We start from the raw sequence: 22,750 nt of genomic DNA, 5'->3' as shown, positions 1-22,750 counted from the left end.
TGGCTGCTTTCTGCCACTTACCTCACAACTAGTAATAAGACATTGTCGTCATTACTAAGCTGACAAGTGCGTTGATGTGACGTGTCGAGGAAATCAGTCAGCCTCCTACCTATGCCAGTGTTTTTCCCCCTTTTTGGAAAAATGTTGCCTTTTAGAGAAAAACTGATAAACAAATACTTTAATTTTGTTTGCTTGTTTCGTGTTAACGGTCGTTTGTCTTGATGTCCTGAACACACTAACAGGTGTCCTCCCTTAGCAAAGGGAAGCAGTGCAACATAGGAAACCTGTGGCTATAAGGGGACACAGAGATGGGGAGTCAGGCTCATATGAGAAAGTGAGGACTTGAGGGTGGCCTGAAATGGCACTTTCTAATGATAATATTTTGTTTTTCACTTGCAGTATTTCCTTTTTTTTTTATTCAGATCATTGCATTTTTATACGGAAGGCTGAATCTTCTGAGTCTTTTAATGAAAAAGTCAATGAAAATATTTTCAAAAGAACATGTTAGTAGAGCTATTTTAAGTACACTAAAATAACCACATTAAATTCTGTAATCATGGAGAATAATAATTTATACTCAGAAACAATCTGGAGCAGATATCTTGAGTAAGAAGATGGCATTTCCAAGACAGTTACTTTTCTAATCACAATTCAGAGCCATGCCATCAACAACAGGCTCTGAAAGCTATCTGTAACAGTACTTAGAGCCATTCTTCATTCTGAAAAGAGCTAGCAGAGTGTTATTACCAAGATAAATGAGTAAAATGAATTCCTGAAAAATAAAGCCAAATTGAAAAAAACAAATAAGCAAGCAAAGACTTTTGATCTCTAGTCAGTGAAATCTCCCATTGCAGGCAATGGAAATTATACTCAGATTAGGACAAGCTTTCTACTCAGCCAGAAAGGCCTTAAATACAGAGAAATGTTGGGTGACAGATACTTGCACTTCTAACAGCCTGGAGCTGCTGCAGATCGCACCACAGTTCTCCACCCAGAACCTGCCCACAAAGAGGCAGAAAGATTTTTCCTCCCAAGAGAAGCAGAAATCTATAAACTTTCTTCTCCAACCATATGGACTGAAACAGTAACATCTCCACGGAAACTAGTCAGAAACTTTACCATTAACACTAGGCATTATTTCATTGTATCAGAGGAACAGAGGAGAAATACAAGTGAAGCCTATCAGGAGATGCTTTTCAGAGAAAAGCTGCGTTGTTAATTCCACACCTTGGCCAACTTACTTAATTTAAGATGCTACAGGTTTTCTATCAGCCTGCTCTTGGCAAGGCAGCAACAGAAAATAACTTACTCATTTTAGCAGCTGCCACCAGTTTCTACCTTTCTTGATCTGTCAAGAATGCCCTGGCTATTGCTTAGATAGCGTACTAATCATAAAAGCTTTCCCACTGTCTCTCCTGTTTCCTTCCTCTTCTACATAATTCAGCACAGCCCAAGCACCTTGTAACATTCAAAAATGGTACCTCAGGGTATAATTCCTATCACCTTCCCTGTCCCTCCACCAGCTGCCCCCACTTGCCTTTTGGGCAGACCTCCTCGCAAGTCAAGCGTGTTGGTAAAAATAGTTCTTCCTGTCTGCCCCACTTCTGATTCATGGTCCACTTAGGTAACGTCTCCTTCAGTTACACGGAATGGCTGGGGCCTCCTGGACCCCAGGGACATTACATCTTCATAAATAAGAAGATTTATTTACAGATATAAATCAAGACACAACATTTAGAACATGCTACAGGGAAACAGTAAAATGCAAGGAGTAGGAAAAAAGAAGAATCACAAGTCAAGGATTCCGGCCAAATTCTTCTTAAAATAGCTCTTCCAAGACACAGTGAACATTGTATCAAACTCACGCAGGATCTCTAGCCAGCATCTTGGCTTCTTTCATGACTCATTTCACTCAGGCTGGGGAGTAACAATTTCCTCCCTAGCCACCAACCAAAATGGCTAAAACTAGGTAGATACTGCCCAGCCCATTGTGATTGATTGGGTTCCACTTTAGGGGAAGCAATGCATTTCATCAAACGCTACTGTACGTCAAAATGTCATCATCAAGAAAATCGTCCTCTGTCGTTCACACCCGCACAACCACACACCCACACATATATGTACTGTCCCACAGCCAGATCATCACCTGCTAGTGTTAACATGCACACAAGCAATTACACAACAGACATCTGTTCAGGATGTTGCTCAGTGGATTAGCATCTTTTTGTTGAGATGTCTGCTAGTCTTTGAAGTATTTATATTCTAACTCTGTGCTGTCTACTAATGTAGGATGGCTTGTCTGTAAAGGTAACTTGTGCGGATGCAGCATTCATTGGCAGTTCTTGCTCTTGTGCAGCACTTCAGCAGCGGTGCTAACAGGGGAAAAGTCAGACTTGTGCAGACAGACAAGATGAAGCCTACTTCTTCAAATTATTTCTAACTGGCAACTAGGGGATCCTACCATGTTTCCCCTGCATAGGAGAAGGTTTTACTGATTTTTCTACAAATAATGAACAGTTTATGTACCATCTCCTTTTCGGCAAAATGGCCACAGTTTCAAGGAAGTCAGATAATGATTTGGAAATTAAAAAAAAACTCATCAAAATTATACTAAAATTTAAATTTTTTCCTCAGAACAAATGCCAAAGTAAAGTTTGAGTTTTCACTATGGTTTTTGAATACAGGCTGACACAACTCTCATTAAGGGCTTTGGTATAATCTTGTGATTGCCCTCATGGGTAATTAAAAACTAAAATAGACAATGACTGCCAAGAGCTGGAGAATGCCCTTGCCAACTTCCTGGTCATCTGTCCCCACACCCTGGTAGCATAGGAACACAGGCCTGGAAAGGACACTGCAGAGGTCATCACATCCAGACTCCTGTTGTTGCATATACTGCTGTTCACAAAAGTCAGTTCTTCCTGTGCAGATCAACTTAAAAAAACAAAAAATTGAAATACACGTGAGCTAGATATTATCCTGGACTTCACCACTCCCAACTTCAGCTGGGTATGAATTATGCCATGGACATCCCAGTACTCTTCATATGCTCAATCTAATTGCTCATTCTCAGGTGGGCTGAGAACCGGACAATCTCATATGGTTTTCTGCAGAGTCCATCTCAGAGATCTGGGAGTGTGAGAGCAGAGTTTTCTCCCCAAACAAGAAATTGCCTTTCACTACAGCAGGATCATTCCCCTAGGTTCATCCAAACAAACAGCAGCAGCAGGTCTCCACTCACCCAGGCACTGAACTCGCACCTAAATTGTTGGCACTTAATGAACCGCTTCCTCAAAATAAATGCCTAAGTTCCATATCTAGTCAAGACAGAGACGGAGGTGCCACTGGGTGCCTGCAGAGCGAGGTGCTTTGTGCCAAACTTGTGTCGCTCTCTACACCACTGCAGCTGTACAGTGGTAGCTGTGGTTGCATGAATGAGAACAAAGGAGGTAGCAGCCACACTCATCTGCTGTAGGTTTGGCTGCTGCCAGACTGCCCAGGGGACCCACCTCTGAGCAAAGACAGCATGTTCTGTCATTCCTTGTTCACGCTGTGATAGACAGTCCTTTTCTCTGGATGTCTTTGGAGATGCCTCATTGAATGCATGGAAAATGTTACAGAAAAGGGAGGCAGGGAGAGAAGGAGGGGATGGAGGGAGGAAAGAGAGGGAGGAAGAAAGGAAGGGAAGGGAAGGGAAGGGAAGGGAAGGGAAGGGAAGGGAAGGGAAGGGAAGGGAAGGGAAGGGAAGGGAAGGGAAGGGAAGGGAAGGGAAGGGAAGGGAAGGGAAGGGAAGGGAAGGGAAGGGAAGGGAAGGGAAGGGAAGGGAAGGGAAGGGAAGGGAAGGGAAGGGAAGGGAAGGGAAGAAAAAGAGAGAGCAAGAGAGAAAAAGAGATAAGGAAGGAAGGAAGGGAGATAGGAAGGAAGGAAGGAAGGAAGGCACACATCTAATGCATGCACAAATTTAACACGTACAGAGTTGGCTAGTGCTGCATATGCCAGTAGATGGAGTTGAAGCACACGCACGATGGGTTAGCTGTAATTGTGGGTTATATCTTCCTTACTCGAAACAGCACTTCTGACTGTGCACTGACAGTGGTTTCTGTGTGCCATGCAGTGTGAGCAGCACTTTATGCCGTTGGCTGTCACAGCATGGACTGAAGGACCCATACAGTCGCCAGCTCCCCAAGGGAAAAAGGCAAATTCCCCAAAAGTTCTGGGAGTTGGCTAACCAAAGAAGCATTTTCCGTTTGGTTGGGAAGATACACACACCAGCACATGGGAATAGCATCACGGCTCTGTGCATTTGCTCAATTTTGAAACCAAGGTAGAATTATATGCACAGCATGAGCGTGACTCTCAGGCTTTGGCAAACCCAGCAAAGCACCTAGGCCTCTCTTTCATGTTTATTGCCATGCTATATTTTTAGCCTGGGTAGATATTTAATGCAGCCTGGCCTCTTAGCCACTGCCATTGTGCTGTGGCGGCTGCGGTTTGTGGCTTTGCTGCGCTGATGTGCATGGGGCAGGGCGGTGGGAGGAGGGGAGAAATGGCCAACACTTCATTCAGTGATTGCAGCCCTCCTCCAAGGCTCAGATTTTGAAACAAGACATTGGCAAGCCTGTTTAGAAAAATGATTTCATCCATATATGCATTAAGCCAAAGAACACAGTACTTGTCCCTTTGGTGTTTATTTTAAAATAATTATTACATGTTCCCTTTTCTTTCAGGAACATTAAACACAATGCTGCACATGATTTTGTTCAGGAGGATTGCAGATGGCTGTGATGAGGGAAAGTCAGTGGCAAATACTGACACATGCACTATGGCAAGTAATCAAAAATGAACTACTCATTCTCTTCAGCCCGAGGAATGCCGAAGTCTAATACCATTTTTTGGAAAACTAAGATCAATAATAGCTAGTTGATTTATTTGGTTGATGATTTTCTAGTACTGGCCTTTGTTATCCACAAGTTCTGTTGTATTTCTACTCTTTAAATCGAGTGCAGACCTTTTTATTGCAAAGTGCCAGCACTTGGTAGCAAAAAGGCTTCCCTCAAGCAGCTTTCTTCTGAAAAACATGCAGCAGCTTCAAAATGTGGTTGCAAAATGTGGGCAATGTGCACAGGAGTTATTAATGTTCAGAAGCAAATGTGCTGCTTCATCTCCCTTACAGCCATTATCCACAGCTGTAGTTTTGCAAGTAAGGAAGTCTACTCTCATTCTTACAGAGTTTGAATTTGGATGTTCGCAAGCAGTTTGCAGAGACATAGGTAGTTCCTAGGATACCCTTCCCAGTTATAATGAGAACATATGCGGACACTGGAAAAAGACTTTCTTTTATCTTAATAGACCCAGCACAAGGATTGCAGAAGGAATTTAAAACAAGGTTTTAATGTCAGATGTTTCATATGGACCATATTTCTCACAGTGAAAAGGGAATAAAAATATATAGAGGGGAAAAAAAAAAAGACAATACATTGTCCAGGAAAGCAAAGCAACCCAGCCAGCTCAACAACCATTTGACTAGGAGACGGTTCCAGAGTCGTTCCAGTACTGGCAGTACAGCTAAGCCAGAATTCTCCAATAAGCCAGATGACACAGTTGGAAAAATATATTCCAGAGCCTGTTATCCATCCCCTGGACCTGCCAAATTTGCCCATATGGGACCACAGGTGTTGGCTCAACCCAAGGAGGAAAAGGATGGAAAAAGACAGCAAGATGAAGAATATCAGGAACTGGAGCAATAAGTATCATCAAGCCAGTGCTGAAGTTACTTCAAGTGCCAATTGCTGATGAAACAACCATGATCTTTATAAAGTCCAGTCTAGGTAAGAGAATGCATACCCTTATGTGCACGGGCGGATATTTACAAGCCCAAGACGTAAATGGCAAATCCAACCTGGAACGATCCATTAACGCGTACAAATGAACATGACAATGGTCAAACATTTGCAGGCACAGAGCATTAGAAAGCATGGCCTTCAGATTCAGTCACACAGGGCCTCTTTTTGGCAGTTTTCCATGAAGAAGCAATTCTCTGAGTTCTTTTAAGATAAGTCTACTTACAGCGGTGCAGACAGGCCAATGTGCCCCAAATTCCAAGCTGGCCAGATGCAACCCAGCTCCTGTCTGGAAGTTGTATAGCTGTATTAGTGCATCACAGTGCTCAAACTAGCTACAATACTGAAAAGCAGGATATATTAACCGGAGTGCGTTGCTATGTCAGCATCGCTGTGTGGCTTCTGGAGCAGAGATCAAGGGAACTGAGGTCTTTCTGAACCATCCATGCAATGTAACCAGAGAGGAATTTCCTTAGCACCTGCACAGGTCTTATTTTTCTTCCAAGTGAGCAAACTACAGCAGAGCTGTCCTTGACTAAATGCAACATACCTGGATGTCAGTTCCACAGGCTGGCTTAAGACTGTTGGCTGTAGATGAGACAAATCCCTTGCAGCGTATAGATTAGTGCTATATTTGTCATTAGGAATCAAGCATGCGAATTTTAGCATCAAAGGTACAAAAGCCCAGCACTTGAACAGCAACAGGATCTCTTACACTGCCAGCTTGAGCCATCCAAAAGTTACAGACAGGTTCCCATATTCATAAACTTGTCTTTAAATAAAAATCACTCCATGAGATATGATTTTAATAACACATTTGGGGTTGATTGTATTTACCTTCTGAAGTTTTAACCACTGCGGTCCACTTCCAAACATTTTCACAACAGGAAGGCTCAGAACGTGTTATTTTATATTATTTTTCAAATGAAAGCTGAGGTTCCTATGCATTCATCTTAACTCCAGGAGCTGTGTTTTTTAAGGCACACACCAAATGTCAAGAGACTCACAATAAAATCACAAGAATTGGCAATACAGTCTTCGCTGGCTTTGGGGAATAAGCAGGTTGTTGTTGGAGCCACACATTAGAGGGAGACATACTCACATGTTCTTAACCAGTGAATTATGCACAGAGGTATAATGGCATTCTGCCCAGCACTGACACACAGCAACAAGAACAGGATGCACAAAATTCCCAGGCCTCTTCAGCTAAAGGAGAAGCTTTGTTAGTCTCCCTAACAAGGGAACCAATGACATAACTTGCCATAAACATGTTGGGACTATTATATCCACAGACATGAGATATATTTAAACTATAAAAATCCATTTAATAACCAAGAAGACAGCTGCGTAATCTGCACATTACACTCACAAAAAGGAAATAAAAGTAAAATGAACTGGAACATGTGTGTCTGGAGAAAGAGAGAGAGAGGGAGAGAGAAAGAGAGAGGCCTAATAACCATTCAAAGAAATTCTTCCAGGGCCTGCTGCAGCAGGAAAGTACTCATTTCCACCATTCTCTTTGGTTCTTGGTAGGAATCATTTTTTGAAAACTTTTTAAAAAAGTAGAATGGTCCAAACACTAACAATGAGACATTTTGCTTAACACCTGGTAGCGTTATACAGGCTTGTAAAGTTTTCAGATGAGAGTAAGAAACTGGGAGCAGGACTTTTTTTCCTCCATCAAATCAAATGTGTACACATCTCTGCCTGCATTAGCTAGGTACCATCACAAGATAAAGTCCAATGAAATCAGTTAATTGCTCTGTATTTTCCATGCACTGAAGTGCAAATATTATAGCTGCAGGCACAATATGGCAGAAAAGAAGTATCTCTTCTTTTATCCATCTATCTCTGCCTTTGGTCTTAAAGACTTTGTTGATTTATTTGTTACGTGAAAACTGATTCAAACTCATTTACATAGGACTGTGCTTACAGTGTGCGGGGGGGCTACTTTTGAGTATGAAAGTTTGGATAAATCGTATCACTTATGCTTTCTCATCTCTATAAAGGGCAGGTTTGACTGCATAATAAGTCACTGAGGTTTTGTCAGGATCAATTTACATTTGTCAGATGCTCTGCAATCTTTACAGGAAAGTTGTAAATAAGGGCACTGCACCAGTGTTTCATCTTTTTAAATGTTATGATTTACAGCTCATAGAAAGATGGGATGAAGAGGCAACGGAGTGCTGTATTTCTCTCCCAGTTCCAAGTGTTGATCTTCTCAAGAGAGGAACCAGTGCACAAAACCTTACAATATCTGTCCCTCATACCAAAATAGAGATTGCAAAAAACCCTCTGATGTGCTTAAAAGTCTGCATCTAATTTATGGATAATTTACAATGGAAACAGACTATATAAAAATGTATACAAATTTGTAGCCTTGCACATTGGGGTAGATAGATAGTTTAACTAAGAAATAATGAACATGAAGTGTCTCTTGTGAGCTGCCAGGTAGACATTTTGATTGCCCAGATTTCATTAAACTCAAACCAGAGAGAGTTTGAAGTCTTCCAAACATTCTTTAACTCTATCAAGTGTGTCGGTACTCTACAGCCGATGACAATATATTTCACCAGAGTTGCCAAAAAATTGTTTAATTTTAAGCGATGCCTGTATTGCATTACTTCTTACAAGCTGAGCCAACATGTAGGGCATGATCAACTCTGTAGAAGAATAAGCCCGTTGCCAATGTTTTCTTTGCATCCAAAAAGCCAATTTCACACGGCCATTCCTTAAAACAAGAAGAGAGACAACAAAAACAATAAAACCTCTATTGTGTCCTTCTGTCCTCTAGCCCTTGAATCATCTTTGCTTTTCCCAACTATGCCAATTAGACTCAAGCAAATGAAGAGTTACAGAGAACATCTATGCTGCCAAGAGCTATTTCCAGTGGACTTTGATCAAATGATGCTGTAATCCCTAATGGGAAGCATACTTCATTTATAAGGTATTCTTTGGTGTCATTCCCAAGGAGCCGGCATAGGAGTTTTTTGCGCAGCAGAGCTTTCTCTACAGTAAGCAGTGTAATTGTGACAGGATAGCACTACCATGTTCAGCTTCAGTGTACAGGCCTGCCTAGATAAGTGTGCTTTCAGCGTCAGTCATTTCTATGGTCAGAAAAGGCAGAGGTGGTCAGACAGACAGAAAGCTAAATCTTAGTGCTAGAATTTCTTCAGTCTTAGCTCTTCACCCTGCAGCACCAACTAACACACAGCAGGGTTTTTGTCTTTTATCGTTTCCAGTGGGGAACACAACAAAAGGCTGTTCTGACATTTGCACTTTGCTGCAACTCTGTTGAACGTGAAAGACTTGGGTTATTTGGAACTGTATTTTATTTTCACTGAAGTTTTATTCCAAGACTAAGGACAATTAGCTCACATTTTAACAAGGAAGCAATTAAAGAGCATGACATTCATAAAAAAGATTTATTATGCTATTAAATTAGGATGAAAATCATCAAAGTTCATAATAGCCAAAGAAAAACAAATATAAATTATCTTCATACTTAGTTTGTACCCTGATGCTTATCAGCCTGAAATGCATGTATTTATTCTCCAGTGCTGCTGTGCAATTTCTGTCACTGCCTCTCACTGTTTTGAAAACTCAACGTTTTCTTTCTGTGCTGAGTAGCAGTCCTTTAAATTGTAAAGGTTTAAACAGCCCTGGTCTGCTTAAAACTTCCTCTAAAAATAATCTGAGCTTTCTAAGTAAAGGCATTCCATGAATCCCCAGGCAAACATATTCGAACCACGTGTTCTACTGGACAGCAGAAGAGCTTCTTGCACCCCACATCCTTCTGCTGCTTCCATCTGTCCAGCTGTCCATTTATTGCCGGCCTTCTAAAAAAGTCCACTCTAACTAGATGGTAAAAAACTTCACATCACTCTCTTCCTTGTGCCTTTGCCTTTTTTATTGACTTTTCAACTGGTTTTACGTACAAATCAAAAAGATTAAGATGTTTTCACTGAAAAGGCAGTTTCAGACTAACACACTGCTCCCGTTTTTATCCCTAGTGTATTTAAACATATCGTAGGTATCTATTTTTTACAAGATATAAATATGCTAATAACTCCACAAGGGAAAAAGAAACAATGAGAACACATATTCAGGTGGTAGCATTATGGAATTAGAGATCAGGAGCTATCTCTGCCACTGGCTGTCTCTGCGATACTAGGAAAGAAATAAGTTTTCTGCGCCTTAGTTGTATTGTTATTAAAGTAGGGAAATATTAACTCCTTCAATGGATTCCTGGCTGGAAAATATTTGGTAACTTTCTACAAAGAAGAACTATGTCCTCTGAGCTAATCAAGGTTTTCCAACCAATCAAGGTTTTCCTTTCATACTAATATATAAAAGTTCCTTTTAGTATCTTTCTGCTCTTCACTGGACTGGCATCTTTCATAAAACTCCTTCCTGCACGTCACTGCCAACTCCTTATATTTTGACCAGAGAACAGGCTTCAAAGGCTGACAAAAGCTGTCTCCTCACAACAGGTCCAGCCTGAATGAAGTTTAGGGACGCCGCCACACTATCAGAGGTTGCAAGCCTGCTGCCCTTATGGATGTTACGAGATGATGAGAAAACTCACCTGACTAAGAATTGCACGTAGGCCCCCTGACCAGTGAAATCATCAGAAAAATCTATCACTAAGTTAATAGGTGAGAACTAGTTCAGATAACCTGTGCTGCTATCCAGAATCTAAATTTAAAGCATGTGGGAAAGCAGTCCTCTGAAAGCGAGTGCCTCAGTCACTGGAAAGATTCCTGACTTGGATGCCTAACCTTCATTGCAGCAATGGAATTCATCATACATTTAATTTAAGGGAATTCTTCATCTACTTAACTACACGTTAAAGCGATTTACTTGAATTGGGGCCCACGTTTTAAAGACATGTCTCTGTTATCTGAATACTGTTTCTCTTACTATAACTTGTTAAACATATTTTTAAAATTTGAACTCTACAGTTTGCAAGTAATTTTCATAGACTTCTTTAAAAGGTCCATTCATGACTTAGACAGTCATCATGCACTATCACACCAATGCAAAGAACGTTTGTAAGACCATAAGTACATCTGTCTCCCAGAAAAAAAAAATTTTTTGTAAAGTATTTCAATTTACCATTTCCTTAGTAAATGATCCTTACTTATTTGAAAAAGGAAAGCATTAAATGTTCTGCCTCAATGATGAGTTTTAAATAGATATTTTCAATAAATTATCCTGACTGAGCTGCCTGTCAAGATAATGGTATAAATTGCTACTTCCATCTACATTTACAAACTGATTTAAACAACTTCGGTTAAGACTCAGACAAAAGTTAAAAGAATTTGATGTAAATCAACAATAAGATTAGTGTTCAGATCTCCTTTAACAGAGAGGCTGTGCCCCAGCTGAACAGACTCATGTTTCATTTTCTTTTCTGCTTTTGCTTGAACTTCCCCATTTGAACTTTGTTTAAATTAAAAGTACAAGAGTGACAGTCTGGAAAGAGTGCTTTTAAATAGATAATGAAATATTTCCAGAACCTCAGGTACTGTGTCTTAAAAGCTTGCATTCACAGAATGAAGAACTGAATTGTACATACAGGAAATGTGTTCAAATGCTGAAATGCCTGAAGAAACGGGACTAAATTAGGGATTTTAGAGTGAATAGTTTTTACATGACATGAGTTTAAAATTTACATAGGAAATACCTTCTGAGGCAAAAGTATTATTGATTTTATTAATGAATTTCTACCTCATACAGCAAATGTCACTCTTTTTAGTTTTTAATTTCCCTGCTATAATTTTTTTTTTTTATTATTTCCTTGCTGTGTTAACTTTAGTTCAATTTTTATATCATTTTGGTATTATAGTGATCTCCATTATATTTGGTTTATTGTTGAAAGGATTTTAGGTCTTCTAACACTTTTTTGCTTTTTTAATTACTTTATAGCAATTTGTAGAAGAAAGGAACGATAATAATTTGGATATGTTAGCAGTATTCTTCTAAAATACGATTAAAAGCCTTGAAAAATGTTGACATACCTCACTATTCTGTTTTGTTCTGCTTTAAATATCGGTGTATTTATTAAAGCTGGTTGGAAAATTTAATCATATATACTATTTTTGTTTTTCATCAGATTTGAATTCTTTCCAGGTTCTTCAGGACTCTCATTTTTCTACACGTCTCAGAAAATCTGTATTAAATGAGGTAGGATTTATTCCAAGTTGCCCAGTGCATATCTTCAAAGAAATATGTGATGTATGTATCTTTTACAATAACTTATTATGTAAATAGTTATTAATATAGATTTGCTGGGAAAAGATTACTTTAAAAAATGTTAATGTCTTTTAAAATGCTGCATGAGAGACATTTCAACAAACGTGGTGAATATCTTGAGTTACAGTTCATATAATATTTTATATTCACCGGATTTATCTCGTAAGGTATTTTATCATATTTTGTTGTGGATACGTGTTATCATCTGTTACATTCCATAGCTAGAAATTAATTCCCCAAGGGCAAGATTTTGTCTTTTTAAATTGCCACATGATACATGATTCTTCACTGAAAATAATCTGGTTCGTACGTGTAGTGCAAAATCATCTGCATGGAGAATGTGGATGCTCAGACTCTGATCTCACAGCTCTCGGCACAGAGGACAGACTGCTGTAGTCACCCGTAGCTGTGCTGAAGCCCGTGGCTCTGATTCAGGACCCACACAAAGAGCTGGAGCAGGATTAGGACCAGTTCAGTAATCCTGAATAATCAGGTCACAGTCAGTAGGAGTTTGGGGTGCAAGGACTTTAATAATAAACTTACAGGTGATTCTTAGACATTAAGACCTGAAGGCATCCTCTTCTGCCTCCGACTTTAGGGACTTAATTCAGACTTCTAATTTCACAGCCTAGTCACTGTAAATTCCCACTATGAACCCTAAACAGAGATAAGCTTCTTCACCACTTCTAGAGAAGAGCTGAGCTAAGATCCGACTTTTTGTCTGAAAGACCTAACCTCTCTACCAATTGTCACAAAGGAGTGCAACACGAATGGTTACTTAGGTGCTTCAAATAATTTTCTAGAGGCAGGCAGAACGAATCCAGGCACAGATGTATTGCAAGAATAGTGGCACAGCTGGGTCATGGATTTTGCCAAAGATATTTATTATAAGAGTGTTTATATACTTTAAACCTGGAAAAAACAGCACGTTAGATATAGGCTTCAACATTTTTTATCCTCTGAATAGATTTCCCATCCATTTCTTCTGTGGTAGCCCAAGATAAAGCCTGGATGAGCCGTGCATTTAAATACACACAGGCTGAAGCCCACAAACAGTCCTACTGGAGTCAATGGACTTGTTAAACAGGATTATTTGGCATGTGCATATTGAGCATAATGAGGCGCAGGACTTCAAAATGGTGTTGTTCAAATGAGGGCCGGAGGGTCTGAAGGCAGATGGCAGCAGGGCAGCAGTTCAGTTCCTCCAGGTGAGAGGGGTGAGGAATGGTTGTCGTTACTGTTTGAAACTGCTCCTGCTAACTATGGAGCTCCTAACTATCTCTCATTGCTTGAAGCTGCCCAGATCTCCCAGGTAGGGGGCACTACAGTCAGTAATTATAGTGATTTCTCCCTTGTCAAAGGAACTGAGCTGCTGCAGCATCACATAGGGTCATTCCAACAGAGAGGATCTTCTCAAACGTCTAAAAACCTTCAGAAATCCTGTTTGAAATTTTATTTTAGTTTGATTCTAGGAGGAAGAAGACAAGTCATGCAAGGGCAAAGACAAACAACCTCAAACAAATTCAGGGGTGCAAAGAAGGAAATGGCGATTATCTTTGTCTCAAAGTTTGAAGACTGTAAATTTGTTCAGGGCGAAAGTGTGCCGGAAGCCAATGCCTGTGCTCTGACATAGTTTAACATAACAATACAGACAGGCCCAGAGGCTCTTCTCCGCCCCCCCCCACACACACATTCACTAACCATTTGCTAGTTACCAGACTGATCTAGAGCAGGGTCCTTTTCCCGTCTACACAGGAGTCAACAGCAGTTAGGCAATAGCTTATTACACCTCATAATAGCTTATTACAGTACATATCAATAAAAAGATAGAGTTAATGTTACCAAATAGTCAAGGGTTTCACTTTGCAGCATTAATATTCTTCTAATTCTGGAGGTTTCAAGCCACATAAAAATTACCTGGTCAATGCACTTTTGTGGTATCAGGGAAGATATGTTTGTCATTTCTTTGCAATATCTTCATATTGAAACATGATCGGGGTCATCGGGAAGAAAAGTTATCAAGAAATAGATCCCATCTCAAGGGTACCATCACCTCTTTTGCAGTAGTTGTGGTTTCCTAACCCCACCTTTATCCAGTCCGAGGAAGGGCGCTAAGCTTGACAAGCATGTTTCTTATCAGACGATCGGGGTATTTGTTAAGCAATAAAATCAAACAATCTTTTTGCATGGAAGACTGTGTCGAAAAGTGGCTTTCCTTTTATAAAGTGGCCTGAGTCTCTTTCAGTCATGTCTGCTTTCTATATGTGATCATTGCAGGGGAGGGCAGGGAGTCTAAGTGATTCAGTGCTTGGAACCTAATCCAAGACTCAACAGCTTGGATCATCATCATATGGAGAAGCAGGAGGATGACAGGAGATTCCACTAGCAGAATGCCTCAGATTGTTTGCCCTTGCACTTTGATCCACTTTACGCTTCCTCTCATGCCAACACTAGCAGCAACCGGCAGCTTTGAAACACTGGAGTTTTTGTGTAGTTCTTGCATATTATTTTACTACAATTTGTTGTCTAAAAAAAAAAATTTTTTTCTCTTTTTTTTTTCTCTGTGGTGGTTAGGAAAGGTGTGCCTGTGAAAATAACACTGACGACAGATTCAGTTCAATTAGCTGGGGAATTATACCTATGGTATCCAACTACTGTAGAATCATGGAATAAATTAGGTTGGAAAGGATCTCTGAAAGTCATCTTGTCAAAATGCCCACTCAAAGCTTCAAAGTTAGATCAGGCTGCTCAAGGCTTTGTCCAGTGAAGTTTTGAAAACCTTCTAGGATGGAGATTGCACAGGCTGTCTGGGCAACTTATGCCACTGGTTAATGGGACAGCTTATGTCAGTGTAACCACCGATTACAATTTTTTCTTCCTTATATTCGGTCAGAATTTCCCTTGCTACAGAGAGCGGCCATTGACTCCTGTCCTTTTGCTATGCACGTCTGAGAAGAGCCTGGTTCTACCTTCTCTATAACCCTCCTTTAGGCAGTTGGACACAAAAGTTAGATATTCCCTTAGTCTCTGTTCTTCAGGTCGAGCAAACACAGCTCTCAGCTTCTCCTACATCATGTTCTCCGGCCTTGGCACCATCCCCTCACAGCCTTGGCTAAACTCAGTTTGGTTTATCAGTCTCATTCCTGTGCCAAGGGGCACAAAGCTGGACACAGTACTCCAAAGGTGGTCTCACAAGTGACAAATAGAAGGTCCCTCAACCTGTTGGTTACATTCCAGCTGATACACCCCAGTACACTGTTGTCTAGCCTTTGCCTTCACAGCCTTCTGTATTTTGAGCGCTCATTAATATTGAATCAGCAGAAATCCGTTCCCAATGTCAGGATGCAGAAAACTTGAATAATTCTACATAGCCCCATTAAACGTCATGGAGGCTTCACAGGGACTCAACTGATCAGAGCAGAGGTAGGTTCAGAGATCAGCTGCAGAACAGAAGGGCAGAAGTCTCCCTGCAAAGGAATATTAACAGGTCTTGATGTTGGCTTAGTCAGAATTTTACATCTCATTGCCACAAAGGCCTGGAAGGGCCTTTTTCCCTGCATATAAATATCATTCAGATATATGTTATCTGAACATTCAGATATATGTTCAAAAATATCATTGCCATCATTTAATAGTGGGGGTGCAGGCAAAAACAACCCTTGCACATAGCTTGCTATGAAGATGTCCCTCTTAGCATTTGTTTTCTTCATGTCTCTCTAACACAGGGTCCCAAAGACAGCAGAGAGCATATTCTAGGTAGCAGAGAGCAGCTGAGACAAGGTAACAGTCTTTATTTAAGCTCTTCTTCCATGTTACTGGCTTGGTTTCCTGCTGGGCAGTAGCCTCTCTTTGGAATCTGGGCTCAGCCTGCAATACCATTGAGGTGGGTTTGGTGGAGCTGCAAAATAACCCCACTCAGATGGGGGTTAACACCTGAAGATGCTCAGCTGTTTCCCACAGTGAGTGCTGTCAGTCAGCACTTCCGCTATATGCAAACATGTGTGCTTTTTTGGATAGGGCTGCTGTCAGCCCAAAACCACAAAGAGCCCTGAGGAACACACTGTGGTGGTCCGAGAGTTGTGAAAAGGGAGAGAACGCAGGCCTGCACTGGCAGGGGCCAGTAGCAGGATTTATCTTCCTTACCCTGCCACAGAAATTTCCTCCACAGAGATCCCTCAGCAAAATCTGGCCATCTTATGACAACATGGCCCAAGCCAGAAATTCTTCCTCAAAGGGAAAGTATATCCCTGACCCACAGTGCTCCCATTGGGCTCCCCAGTTCAGACCAGGGTCGTGAGAGGTGTTCACTGCAAAACATACAACTCTGGCGTTTTCAAAAAGAGGAATAGGGAGACACCTAATGGGAACAGGCAAAAAAAGCACCCACAGAAAAAACGCACCAGGGAAAGGAAAGCGTGGATGAAAGGCAAAGACCTGCAGTTTTGTCTCGACTGGCCCAGAGAGGTGGAAAGGCACTTGGGAAGAGGTAAGCCTGCAAGGCCTTTGCTGCTGCTGCTGCTGCTGCTGCTGCTGCTGCTGCTGCTGCTGCTGCTGTTACTACTGCTGCTGCTGCTGCTGCTGCTGCTGCTGCTGCTGAGAGCCTTGCTGCCATGACAGCTCCTGCCAGCCCTCACAGCTATCTTGAAGCCTGCCTGGATTGGACAGGAGTCTCTGCTTTCACAGCAGAAAGCCTACTTCTGTGAGACGCCTTGTCAACACTGCTTGAAGCAGCACTAAGGTCTGGCAGCAGACAATACAGGTGCTACTTCTATGGCAAAGGACAGCTTCCACTTACCTGTCATGCATGTAGACCCCAACCCTGTGTCTGACTTGAAAGTCTTCATATACTTCCTAAAAATTGCTCAGACGAGGTGGACCAGAGTCCTAGGGCAGAAGGGCTTTGCAGGCAGTCCGAACTCACTGCAGACAGCAGAGCCTGGCCAGCTTAGGTGCAACGGACGCACAGCCACTGCAATGGAGGAAAAGACTGCAGCTGTGACACTGCAGCTGTGGCACTACCACTTGGTTGAAGCACCTTGGCAGCACTGTCAGGAGAGCAAAGAGAGCAAAAGCCACCCCCAAGCCTAGGACAACTACTGCTCTTAACGCTACTCTTCGAAAATATGTTCAGCCAAATCTACCCTCGTCCTGCCCTCACACAAAAATAACAATGTCATGATCACAGGTTACAACAGTATTGTCTACCTGGATAACCAAGGGAGAATTAGTACCAACATTGTTTAGGGTAGCAGTCCCCATACCCTCAAGGCAACAAAACAGTCCACTGCCAGCAGCTCTGTACTTTGCCCTCCTCTTCACTCTGGACCATGAAGGCAACTGCTTGTGACCTAAGTCATAATGAGAGCAAGGGAAATCTGATAGGTTCTCTACGAAACCCAGATCGATTTTTCTAGACCAGCAACAAATTTAACTCAACGTTTTCTGGCATTAGGAAGGTCACATAAGCTGCCAGCAATTTGAGACAAATAATCCACTGATCATCTTTCCAAACTGACATTTGCTCACTGGAAAACTGAGCCTAGCAAATTATAGCTGTTCTAGAATCATTTTGCAAGCACTAACCATTAATCCATAATGACTGTTCTGAGGAACAAGTATTACTCACATTTTATAGATAAAAAAGAATTGAAGTTATCCCCCTGCTCTTCACTCCTTGAGGAGATCTGGAAGGCTGTGGCTCACCAGGCTGACAGAAATACCACATGCTCCCCAGACAGTGAGACAAGAAGAACAATTAGCAAGTGATTCCAAGTGGTAGATCACCTCAGCAGCCAAACAGATAAGTGTGGAGATCTCGTAAGAGAAGAAAGTAGACATGCAAATCAGAAAGTGAAATCAGAAAGAAATCTCACAGATCACTGTTAATGACAGCTGCTCAGCAAGGAACAAAGTGCTTCATACTGGGCATGGGTTGAAGCCCATGGTTGTCCATGCTGGCTGTCATCTTAGACAGATGTACGTTGTTAGCTTGCCAGGGATTTCAAGCCTTTGTAGTCCTAACCCATGTTGCGGTAACTCGAGATAGGAAATAAAAAGCAATCTCTTACCAGCATTCCTGGATGCGCTTCAGGGTGAGAGCTATCTACTCTCTGGCCAAACAGTGCCTATAACAGTGTGACTCTCAGGAACATGAGTGAAAATGTGACTCAGCAAGTTCTGAACTCAGCTGGATTTTGGAGACAGCAGTTGGTGTCTGACACAGAGACAAAATACCGTCAGCTGGCTGATAACATCTGGCTTCCATGGGAGGCAGCTTCCCCATCTGCATGACTTGCAACAAGAGCAGGTGCAGGCACCTGTTGGGAGGAGAGGGAGTATGGGGGAGACATTGTGGTAGGAAGTGAAGAGATAATGGAGAGATATTGTAATAAGACATGGCAGATATATAATATAGGTATTAGGATATTCAAGAAGAAGAATATGGCGAAGTAAGTAAAATAGGGTTCCTCTGAGGGAGAATGGGACAGAAAAAGGACACATTAGGATCGAGCATTTTAGGAGGAAGCAGGGGAGCTATGGTGATAACAGGCTGCTATCTATAGGAATATCAATATCTATAAAGGCTGCTATAGGAATATCAATGAAATATCTAACTCTAACACAGTCACATTTTTTTCTTGGCTCTTGCCTATGAACGGTGGGATATGCTTGGCATAGGACACTAGAGACCAATATAAATAGTAATAGGAAGGTTAGAAAGTAGAGGTGGGTTCTGTACACTTGGGTTCTGGGAAGTAAGTAGTTATAAGTTTAAATCTTTTTGAAATAAACGAGATTATTAAGCAAAGGCTTAGCTGCTCTACTGAATGGAGATGCATTCTTGAATCAGACCCTTCACTGCTCTGTCCTTTAGATCTCAAGAAATTATGTTAATTATATGTGTTCCCTTCCCAAGACGTTCGTGACAAGGCTTATAATTACCAGATAGATAGAGCTCTGAACCTCTGAGACCCCAGTTCTGCCACTAGTGGTCATGACAAATAGTTTATTTCCTTGAAATAGCCTCCAACTACTTCAGCAAGACTACTGCTGAATACTACTACTCATCAGGCAAAAGATAACAGACTCTGGTCTTAGGCTGCCAACTCCTTCATACCAAGACTTTATAGACAACTCTGAAAACAACCGTCATGCTGGCATCCCAGGCACTGTAAGAGCGTACACTGGGTGCTCCACCACTTCCACCCACACGGAAAAAAGTCACATACATTCACTGGCTAGAAAATAAACCCATGCAATCAAATAGCAGAGCAAAGTGGGGGAAAAGCTAGACAAATTAAATAGATGGATCAGATGGATTCCAGCCCTCCCTGAAGATCACTCCATTCAGGGTCTGCTGAAGAGAAGGCGGGAGCAGAGTCGTTTCTCCAGAGAGAGTGGCAAGCTACTAGCCTCTTGTCAATTAATCCTGGGGAGTAACAGGCCAGAGAGAACACCCCACAAATTGTAAATGTGGTGATGGGGCATTGGGGTATATATACGCATCATTAGTCATCGATAAGAATTTTGTTTTTGTAACCTCTGCATTTTTATCTGTCACTTCTAGCAATAAATATGCACTCTCGCCAGTGATTTGACATTACACTTGCTTTGGATGGTTGCCTTTCCCAAATATTAATAGTAACTCATTGTGGACACAGCATTGGTATTTAGTTAGATCAGACCAGCTTCTTTTAAAAAACAACTTTTCGTATAAAGAGAACAGATGTTTTTAATTTACACAAAGAACAAAAACAAAGTTCTATTGTTCAGTTATAGTGAACACAAACATTACAGGCACACAGAAATTAACACCGATAGCACATTAAAAAAAATTAAAAGCCCATCATTTTACAGGTCCACTTATTTGCGCTTTTTCCACTACTTTAATAAATTAATGGCACGCAATGATAACAAATGTTGCTCTTTGGAATTCATATGAATATGAGTGTGGCATATTTTAAAGATAAAAATGGCATAAACATAAGGGCACTTTCTAAACACACATTATACAGACAATAACAATAATAATAGTTTTATAATAACAAACTAGGAATGTAAACTCTTACAGTCCAGGGTATAAGCCAACTACTAGCTCATGGGGATAGGAAGAAATTGCCTCTTTGAGCAGATAATTGTTTCAACAATCTATATGAGCAAGTGATTCCAAGTATCTATAACTGTTCCTTACAGGGATATCAGAGATAAAGCTTATTGTCATGCACATTTTGCACCCAGTGAACCTGCAGCTTAGATATCAGATTCTCAGCTTCCCACAAGGCATAAATCTCCCCACTGAAAAGCATCTTCTCCAGCACCACTTGATGATTTTCTTCATGATTCTGTCTAACTCTTAAGTCACGATCTAGGGCAGTCATTTATAGGTTTAGAAATACCGATATACCAATATTTCTATCAGTATTTCAGATTCCTTAGTCCTGCAGATGCAGGAAGACAAGGAGGGTAGGCATTTGCATTCATGCCTGGCTAGGCTCTCCAAGGCTTTTGCGTTTCCCTCAGTTTCTAATTCGAAGGCCAGCCAGACCACTGCAGCCCACCCTCTCAGCTGCTGCACTGGGGCTGCCGTTCACTTCCAGCAATCAGATCACTTACAGAAAGCTGAAACAAAGCATGGGAAGGAACTGGGCCCTAAGAATAACATATAGCCAACTTTGCCCCACTCTGGGACCTTTTCCCCCTTCTTCTTGCACAGGGGCAGATGCATGCATACCATGAAGGCGCACTAATGCTCAAAAAGATCGCAATACCTGCTCAGTCACCCAAGGACAAGAGACAGAGGAAAGATTGAATACAGCTATACAGCTATACACTAAAACATTCTCGTCCTGCCTAATGGTTTCTAAGCGATACTATCCTGCTTCACTATTCCTTCCTTTATGTTGGCTTTTCTCATCTATATATAGCAACAACTTTGCTTTTAGTATATTAAACCAGACTTCACCCTCTTTCCTTTCCCGTTTACTCTTCACCAGTCAAAAGCTTGTCCAAGAATGGGTGCCATTTTACTCTATCCCACAGTCAGACTATGTGTTGAAGCATTAAGCTTACTTAAAATCATGATGTTGGACCTAGTGAAAAAAAATCCTTCCCTCTATTTTAATCTGTTGGAAAACAAAGGAGAAAAGTTATAATTAAAGGATTTGGGAAAGAAAAATAAAAAGTCTCTTTCTGCAGCATTCAGGTAAGCTGGAAATTTCAATGCCACAGAACAACAGAATGATAGACACTATGACTCAAAGTATTGGATCCTTTTTCCACCACTAAAAGCAAGCCTCACTGAGAGAGGTGCTACATATATGCTGCTCCAAGTAGCCTTTTTTAAACTTTCAATCACTTTATATAATGCAAAACACAGTTCCAGACCTCTGCTGGAAAAAAAAAAAAAGAGAAACCAAAACATTACATTCATACGGTACCTTTCAATTCAGAAGAACCCAAATCATGAATCATCTTATCCACCACAGAATGCCATCACCTCAACACCAAAACACAGCAGCTGTTTATTAATCTACAAGAACATTAGGACGGGTGCTCTTATTCAGTCAAAACAGCAAGGCAAATTGAGTAGACAAAATATAATAACCTGGAATGCACAAGCCTACCCTCCCTACCTTTATAACGAGCGCCAGAGGGACTGTAGGGACCACGAGCAGCTGATACTTCCAGCTGCCCAATGTTAACAACGCTTTCTGCAGCAGCTAAGTGATCCTGGGAGGCCAAAAGGATTTGACCTGGACTTGCATTGCTTTGCTTTGCTTGGTTGACAATGAGGCCAATAGCTGGCTATCGTGCACTGACCACAATTGCTATGTCACATCCAAAGTCTTGTCTTGTCTGCCATATTTAGCACCACAATGCCAGAAACAAAGTAATCTTGAAGCTCTGAGTGCTCCGAAGATCCGGAAATCCATCTCCCTACTGCTTGTGCAAAAAAGTGGGCTAATTGCAGTCATGTACCTGTCCTGATGGCTGGCTTGCTCTTGATTAATAAATTGCAATAATGCTTTCACAGACATGGCTCCCTCAGACTTTGACTCTCAGTATCTCAGAAAGATGCTACATGGCTCTTGGAAGCTGCTTATCAGAATTGGAACAGTTTGCTATCCAAGTATACTGAAGTTTTCACTCAAAATTCAAAATCTCATTGTTACACCACACTCATCACTGTGGTATCTGAATAGCTGAATTTCCAGCTGAATTCCAGTCACAGCTGGATTCAATGAAGAGTCACTCTGAGTCCCAGCAAAGGAGAATTAACATAGGCCAGGATCACGCAGTAAGTTCTCTGTGGGCTCACCAGAAGTTTGTTACAGAAGTTGGACCTTGGATCCTACTGAGGGGGAGACGTTCTTGTGGCCAAAGGCCGTTATTTATGAGATAGCTGAAGTCCTGTGGCTCTGCTCCAGAGCACTTACATAAGAGTGCCACCGTTTCCCTGTTGTGTAAAACGAACATGCCTGTCTCACAAGGACAGTTGTGTGGATACTGCCATTACTGCAGAAGTCCTTAGAGAAAGAAGGATAGAGAAAGGAAAGCTGATTATGCTACGTCCTTACTGACTTTTGTTAATCATGAAGCAGCGCAAACTATACCGTAAAAGCAATCTCATTTCTACAGCACAGCTCTGTTCA

The 22,750-nt window shown here is 41.3% G+C and overlaps 1 protein-coding gene across 5 annotated transcripts in view; it reads right to left on the bottom strand.

The window, feature by feature from the left end:
- Positions 1 to 5,407: 5,407 nt before the first annotated feature.
- TTC32 (tetratricopeptide repeat domain 32) overlaps positions 5,408 to 22,750 on the bottom strand; it is a 41,876-nt gene continuing 24,533 nt past the window's right edge. The window contains exons 3-6 of one of the 5 annotated variants that reach the window (XR_011139983.1): positions 17,725 to 18,415; positions 16,894 to 17,067; positions 14,016 to 15,565; positions 5,408 to 8,571 (exon numbers count right to left, since the gene is read on the bottom strand). The gene's annotated coding sequence lies outside the window, so the exon portion shown is untranslated. Of the gene's footprint in view, positions 8,572 to 8,591; positions 15,566 to 16,893; positions 17,068 to 17,724; positions 18,416 to 22,750 lie in introns of those variants that run through there. The other 4 variants (XR_011139980.1, XR_011139981.1, XR_011139979.1 and 1 more) reach the window with 4 other exon arrangements.

The sequence above is a fragment of the Struthio camelus genome, chromosome 3 (genome assembly GCF_040807025.1).
Source record: "Struthio camelus isolate bStrCam1 chromosome 3, bStrCam1.hap1, whole genome shotgun sequence".
NCBI classification, from domain to species: Eukaryota; Metazoa; Chordata; class Aves; order Struthioniformes; family Struthionidae; genus Struthio; species Struthio camelus.
This window is presented reverse-complemented; position numbering and strand designations above follow the sequence as displayed.